The sequence below is a fragment of the Pinus tabuliformis genome, chromosome Q (assembly GCF_031772625.1).
Source record: "Pinus tabuliformis cultivar Carrire ecotype Pingquan chromosome Q, CPIR1, whole genome shotgun sequence".
NCBI classification, from domain to species: Eukaryota; Viridiplantae; Streptophyta; class Pinopsida; order Pinales; family Pinaceae; genus Pinus; species Pinus tabuliformis.
This window is the reverse complement of record NC_142296.1, coordinates 520,038,785-520,046,624: the sequence shown is the minus strand read 5'-3', so window position 1 is coordinate 520,046,624 and position 7,840 is coordinate 520,038,785. Positions and strand designations below refer to the sequence as shown.

General features: G+C 32.7%; 1 pseudogene; it reads right to left on the bottom strand.

Moving 5' to 3' along the window:
• Positions 1 to 1,495: 1,495 nt before the first annotated feature.
• Positions 1,496 to 3,757, bottom strand: LOC149220469 (cullin-1 pseudogene; annotated as a pseudogene).
• Positions 3,758 to 7,840: the final 4,083 nt, after the last annotated feature.

Sequence of the window (7,840 nt, the reverse complement as noted above, 5' to 3'; positions counted from 1 at the left end):
GCACATGCATGCACATTGGTGATTGTTTGATGAGTTTGATTCAAGTGTGTCGATTGTACTAAGTTGATGGGATAATGTATTGTTTGAGGTTGTGTTATAGAGATTGTGTTGGAGAGCTTGCATTTAGTGTTGGACATATGAGTAGGTGGATTGATTGTGATTCAATGTGTTGAAGGGCTTTTATATGCAAATTGTGGATGATATTGTAGGTGTTTAATGTATGATGGGCCATAGTGTTTGATTGTATTAGAATGTTGGGGCTTTCACACCAACACTGACTAGAGAATGAGATGCAGAAGAAATTTTACATAAAATAAAAGACAACCACAAACACTACAATATCTAAAGTTAAACAATTGAATGATGTATGATTTCAATAACCATTTTCATATGAAAAGAAGGAAAAACTAACATGTGTGACAACAAAAACAATAAAATAGAATAGTTTGAGATTGATCACAATGAAGACTATTTGTAATTTCCTAGATGATTATTATTCAGATTTGCTATCATCCATTCAAAAACATTATTCCATCATTCAAGTTATTAAAAGCCTTGATCAAATTTAAAATTAAAATGACCATTATCCATATTTAACATATTTAAAATGATCAAAATAATTACATATTCAACAAATTTTGTATGAGTGCACACAATTGGAACCAGTCTAGATCCATCTTAACTATAGATCTATCAAGCATGTATTATAACAGGAATTATGAAATGTGACAATGTCTCTACTTCTAATGCCACAATATCCTACTACAATATAATTGGGAGATAAACAAATATGATTCCACAAGAGTTCCCCATGATATTTTGAATCACAAATTAAAATCAAGCCTTGATTTTAAAATTCCATGACCACATTTTCTCTTATGATACTAACAATATATAATCATAAGAAACTAGGAAACTGGATAGGAGAAATTATTTACACATAAAAATATGAGAAAATAAAATAAAATAAAACAAAACAAAATAATAAGCCTTTGTTGCAGAAAAATCATCCAATAATATTATAACCTCATAATCCAATGCAATTACTATATGGGATCACAGTTACTCCATATAGCATTCTCATAAACATTAATAATATACCTACATAAAACTGTTTAGAAACCAACCTCATAATCCAATGCAATTACTATATGGGATCACAGTTACTCCATATAGCATTCTCATAAACATTAATAATATACCTACATAAAATTGTTTAGAAACCAACCTCATAATCCAATGCAATTACTATATGGGATCACAGTTACTCCATATAGCATTCTCATAAACATTAATAATATACCTACATAAAACTGTTTAGAAACCAACCTCATAATCCAATGCAATTACTATATGGGATCACAGTTACTCCATATAGCATTCTCATAAACATTAATAATATACCTACATAAAACTGTTTAGAAACCTTGAAAGAACACTAAATGATAGAAAAAAGAAACTATATCCAACCTTTTCCCTTCTACTTGCATAGGCTTCATGGTACATATATCAGCAAATCTACCTCTTCTTCATCTCGTTCCAAGAACTCCCTCCCAATCAAATCTTCAATCCGCGTTTCAAATTCCGTGAAATCTAACTTGAATAGCCCTTCAAGTTCCTGAGCACATTCACTCAAAAGTCTTTGGTATTGTAAAACCTTTTTTGCCTTCATAATCCGTACTATGGATGCATCAATAAGAAAACGTCTGTCTTGTTGAATATCCTGGGATGATTTTTTCTTCTGTGGCATTGGCAGTTTTATCTTCCCTGTTCTATCTGTAAAATTAAAATTGATTTTAAAATTATCTGATGTAGTTAAGGTGGTTGCATCTGGAATCTTCTGAAGAATTTTGTACTTGTCACAGGCTAGTGAATATAGAAGTCCATCAATTTCTTCCTCCTCCAAATTCAACTTCCTTTTGATGTCAAAATAACTCAACCTTTCAGATGCATTGAACAACAATAATATGGCTGTTTGGCAAGTTGTTGCTATCATTTTTATTGATCTTCTCTGAAACTTACCAATTATATTACAGGATCCCAAGGAATATATCCATTTAAGTTTCCGCTGTTGGGCTTCTATAGAATAGTACTCTTTAAATACTTCAACACATTTAACCATCTCTGGAGGTAAATTAATCTGGGGACACTTGTATGTTGGCCAAAATCTTGGTGTCAACACTGTAACAGTAAACTCTATTCCAAGATGGAGATTTCTATTCTTGTCTAGATAGTTTTCGAAATTACTCTGTCTCTCTTGGGATCTTGTCGAATCCGTAAGCATGCCAGCAACCTTTGACATTAATTGATGGCCATATTTCTGTTTTAGCTTTGACAATATGCTCTGCTCATGACCAACATTTACACTTTTGCGGAACAAAATTCTACGAGTTAGTTTTCCCTGGTAGAATTCAGCAAACAGAGTTTTATCCCAAATATACTCCAGAAATTCCACCACATTTTCAATTATATCATCCCCGCTCAACTTTTCGTGACTGCTATCCTCTTCAAGTACAGTATCACATAGTGTAGCCAGCCATTCTGCACTAGTACTTCCTCCAAATTCCTTATTACAGAACACCCCAAATACTTGTTTCAAAACCCCAGAAAAAATAGTGTCCTCGACAACAGATTTAGTATACTGGTCACGTAGTTCTATAACCTTCCTCACAAATGCAGCCACTTCCTGCAACAATAAACGTTTATCCTTTTTCCCTGCCGTCTGCTTTACAATATCTTCAGCCTGTTGAACCGGTGGTGTTACTTCACTAAAAAGATGTTGTCTAAAAATATTTGCAATTGAGTCCCAACCATTAGGTACACTATCAAATAGCCTCCCCATCATCAAAATATCTGTATATCTATGTTCCCTGAGCAACGCAAGGCATCCTGAATTTTCATCCTCAAGAAAATGTGTCATGTAATGGGAAAACAGTACATGTTTTACTTTGTCTAATACCTTTTGCTGGCTGCTCCTATGCAAATATCTGGCAACTATTTCCTTCTCGCGTATGAGAGATTCATTCACCCTTGACATATAGTCGGTATAGGAATTTTCTAAAATCCATGAAGCAGCCTTCTGAGAATAGAAAGCTCCAGTTTGTTCCAACATAGCCACTTCAAAATCATTTGTATACAAATCCATTTCAATTTCAAGGTCAAGAAAAATGGCCACAACATCCTTCAAAAGAGTATCATTTCTTGGCTCTCCTTCACGCTCTTCGTCAATGAGAACAATCACCGCATTCTTCACATTCATTCGCATTTCCAGAAAAACCAGGTCTCGGAAGTACATGATTCCAACTTTTCTGACTGAAATAACGGAGGGATACCTTTGGGTGAACACGCGATCCAAATATTCGAAGAAAATGTCCATCCAATGTAGCATCGCCTTGTAAATTTTCCAGCGTTTCACAACTTCTCTCAACAACAACTCCTCATCATCATTCTGTTCCCTCAAAGCCGGTGAAACCATTGAGCTGATGTACTCTTTCATGGAATCCCCGTATCTATCATAGAGTTGTTCTTTGTCAAGGCGAGTTTTGCACAGATTGTAGACGATACTGTAAATAACCGCTCTCTCTTCCGCTGTCACATTAAAGTTGAGATCTCCCTCCAACCGGGTTCTTAGCTGTAGGATAGCTTTATAAATAAAAGCCCAACCTTCTTCCAGATCAACCCTATTGTCTTTCACGGCCCTTTTGGCAATAGCGCATCCTTCCTCCACGTTCAAGATACTTCCACTGCTCCTCGTCATTTTGAAACCAAAGCCGCCAACTGTTTACTTAGTGATCTGAAGGTTTCACAACACTGCGCGCTGAACCCCAAACAGGCTGATATGATACGATATAAAAGGCTGATCCCAACCTTCTTGTATTTATATTGTGTAAGGCTAGGTTCTGGGGCCGCGCATATGAATGAAGTGTTCGTTAATTGATATGAGGCTCATGAGCATCGTTGAGCCCGAGGAGTCCCTCGGTGACCATTTTTGGGAGTTGTCCTTCATTTATTTAATCTCACATTAACGTAATGAAAAAGTAACGGAGCCGGAGTGTGGTGGGCATGGTTCGCTATGAGAACTTTAGGGAGCTTTCGGATTTCATTATAATTTTTTAATTCCTTGGATTCCCCCGATGGGTTATTTTTGTAAATTTCAATTAAAAATCATAAATCATAATTTTTATAACAATATCATATTAACGTAAACATAAATTTTGGGGTTCACATTTTACAAACATCGTTTTACAGAATTTTTTAATCTAATAAAACGGGTTTAATTTTATTATTAATGTGGTTATATTTCAACTATTTGTTTGAAAATTTTCATAATATCTACCTAAAAAAATTAATTTAATAAAATGGATTGACTTTTTTTTATTATTGTTGTTATATTTCAACCCTTTGTTTGAAAATTTCCATATTATTTTAAGAATGAAGGTTATGTAAGGTAATGCCTTATGTAATGGTGAGTGTCATAATGTAAATAAAAATTGATACTTATCTAATATAATATTATGTTGATTTGGTCAAATAAAAATAAAAATAAAAACCTAATATTATGTTGATTTGGTCAAATAAAAATAAAGATTACTAGAGCTCTCTAATATAAATAAAAATTGTTGGTTATCTAATATAATATTGTGTTGATTTGGTCAAATAAAAATAAAAATTACTAGGGCTGGGTAATGTAAATAAAAATTGTTCTTTACCTAATGTAATATTATGTTGATTTGGTCAAATAAAAATAAAAATTACTAGAGCCCAATATTAATTGTTTCCTTATCTTATGTAATATAATATTATGTTGATTTGGTCAAATAAAACTAAAAATTACTATTTTAAGTTGCTAATTATGATATTATTCATAGATTATATTGTATTCATGTTTGTTTGTTTGGTAAGATAGAATATAAATAGAACTCCAATAATTCAAATTTCACTCATCAAACATTTTTAATAAACAATTTGCCTAATAAAATTCGTGGGAATACTTTTCTCTCCCATCACATTGGTGTGGACCCAATTTCAACATGAGCATCTCTCCCACCAGATTTTATCAAAATTATTGATTTTTTATGATAACAATTTACATTTAAATTTTCTTTTGACTTAGTTACTCGAGAATCCACAATAAAAACCATTTTCTGTCAATGTTTCAAATCCCAACTAGGATCCATCATCACGACTTCTTGAATGCTTGATAGTAGAAGAGCTTAATTCAGAGAATTAAATTTTCATTTTCTACTCAGAATTTGAATAATTCAAATTTTAGATTTGAAAATAAAATACCAAAATGAAACATGTGTAATAATAAATTTAGCTAATAAAATGAGCACTAACCAAACTAATATGATGATTGAAGTTTTAATTAAAAAACACTAAAACTAAACATTTGTAATAATAAATTTGGCTCATTTGCACGAGTTTGGTAATGCATTATATAATGTTGAGTGTAGTAATGTAATTATTGAATTTGTATGACTTTGGTGCAATGTTTTAGATGCTAATACAATTTACATTTAAATTTTAATTGATTATTGTGACCTAGAATATGAATAATATTAAAATAAAACATTTTTAAATCATAAATTTGGCCAATAAAATGGGTGGTAATTTTCTTTTAACCCACCTAAAGTAATTATTGGAGTAATGATAATGGTGTTGGCCTAGTTTAAAAATGAGCATCCTTAACACAAGTTCTTGTTAAAATTATTGAATTTGTATGGCTTTGTTATGGTAGTTTAGATGGGAAAATAATTTATATTGAAAATTTCATTAATTATTATTAGATAGGATTTAAATAATTGAAATTTTAATTAAAACTATTAAAATGAAATATTTGTAATAATAAATTTGGCTAATAAAAGGTGTGGTAAGTATTTTTTACTTTTTCCTCACTTTACAAAGGTAGCATTTTTTTTTAATTAAAATTATCTAATTTGTATGGCTTTGGCCCATTGCTAGAAAGTTACAGTAGAAATAATTTGTGTAAAATGCTACAGGATAACTGTAGATATAATCAGAGTAATATGCCATAAAATCAATACAGAAGTAATCTAGGCGGTTCACTGTAAAACAACTTTAAAAACAACCTTTCTGAAATCCCAAACAGACAAGTAGAATAGCTAAGATAAAATCGCTAAAATATTACTACCTTGAGCAAGGAAGCAGAGGTAATCTTGGTCCACCATTAAAACACAGATAAAATAACTACACTTTTATTAAGTTTATATAAATATATTTCACTCGAGTAATAACTTAAAGGAAAGTGCTACATAATAGAACGGCTCAAGCGAAATTTGTTGACATGACAAAAATCCCCAAAAAAGACCTTCGAGTGTATAACTTAGCTATAAAACATGCATAACAAAGAATTGTTCAGGAAAACTTGCACTCAACCAAATGTTGATCTTTCACAGCCTTGCATGTGTGGTGCATAGCGATTGACCATTCCTTTACACAGTTAATTAATTAAAAAGAAAAAATAAACAAGTCTTGGCATAAATATCTGCTTGGTACTTAGTTTTTGTCGCCGAGTAGTTAATCATTTGATAGCTAAATGTTCATACACCAAAGGTATGATATTCCAACCTCGAAAGAACCATGGAAGCCGTAAGCTCATAAACCCTTAAGGGACAATGTCCCAACCTTAATTAACTCAGCAGGTATTGGAAAATATCTGCACACAACCACCAACAACCATGGAGTGAGTATGAGATTAACACTCCAAAATATGTAAGATCCATGATGCCGAGAAGAGGAGCATTCCTCATGTGAAACTCGAGGGTTTCCACATCGAGCAGCCTACGTGCAACACAATAAATCTCATCATTAAATAAATTTGAAACAGAGAATCTATAAACAACGAGAAGAAAACTTTGTGGTCTATGGGCTTACCTTCCGAAAAGGATTGTCTGAGCAGAGCATTTTCCGCAGTAATGGCAGGCCATCGAGCCATCCTCGACAGTGGAGGCAATCAATCAAACTTGACACGAGGGGAGGTCCAAAGTGAAATAAAAGCTCACACAATGAGAATAATCGAAATAATGTAATGTGTGGTAGTTGGGGTTATGTGGCTTCGCAAGATTAACCATAACATCCATGGAAAACCACAAAAGGATCGTGTGCCCACATGAAACCCTCGCCAAAAGGTTTTGTTGTAGAGCAACAAGATACGAAGGGTTGACGAGAACCATGACTCTACCATCTACCACGCACGAAAAATTGGTTAGGGGGTTAAACCCTAAAGCCTTCCCACCATTGGATCGCTTAGGAGAGATCAAAAGGTATGAAACAAGAGAGGCATTGGAAGGGATCTTCACAAGCTAGCAAGCACATGCAACAATCTTTGCTATCAGCATGCCACGTATTCCAGCATACAAGGGCAAATTATCAATGGCCTAGTCAGGGGCAGCTACCCCACCGGAGGCTATGTGCACATTAAATATTAACCACAATATATACATTGCTAACTACGTAAAGGAATGACACACATGAAAAATATGACTGTTGTCCGGTACTTACAGACTTAACTCAATTTCACATAAATAATTTTTGTAATCTTACGACAGGATCCAATTCTAAATGCCGGTTATAGTTATGGATTAAATTTTTATTATTATTATTATTTATGAATATTTGATAGTTTAAGATTTTTAGTTGCTACAAATGGTATGAGCGTTGAGGTTCATACACTGAGACTCTTTGGGAAATATATATATATATATATATATATATATATATATATATATATATATATATACATATATATACATATATATTCGAAATGGATGTGATTTCTTTAAATTAACTAAGCAAATCTATGTGTGAACACATAGAC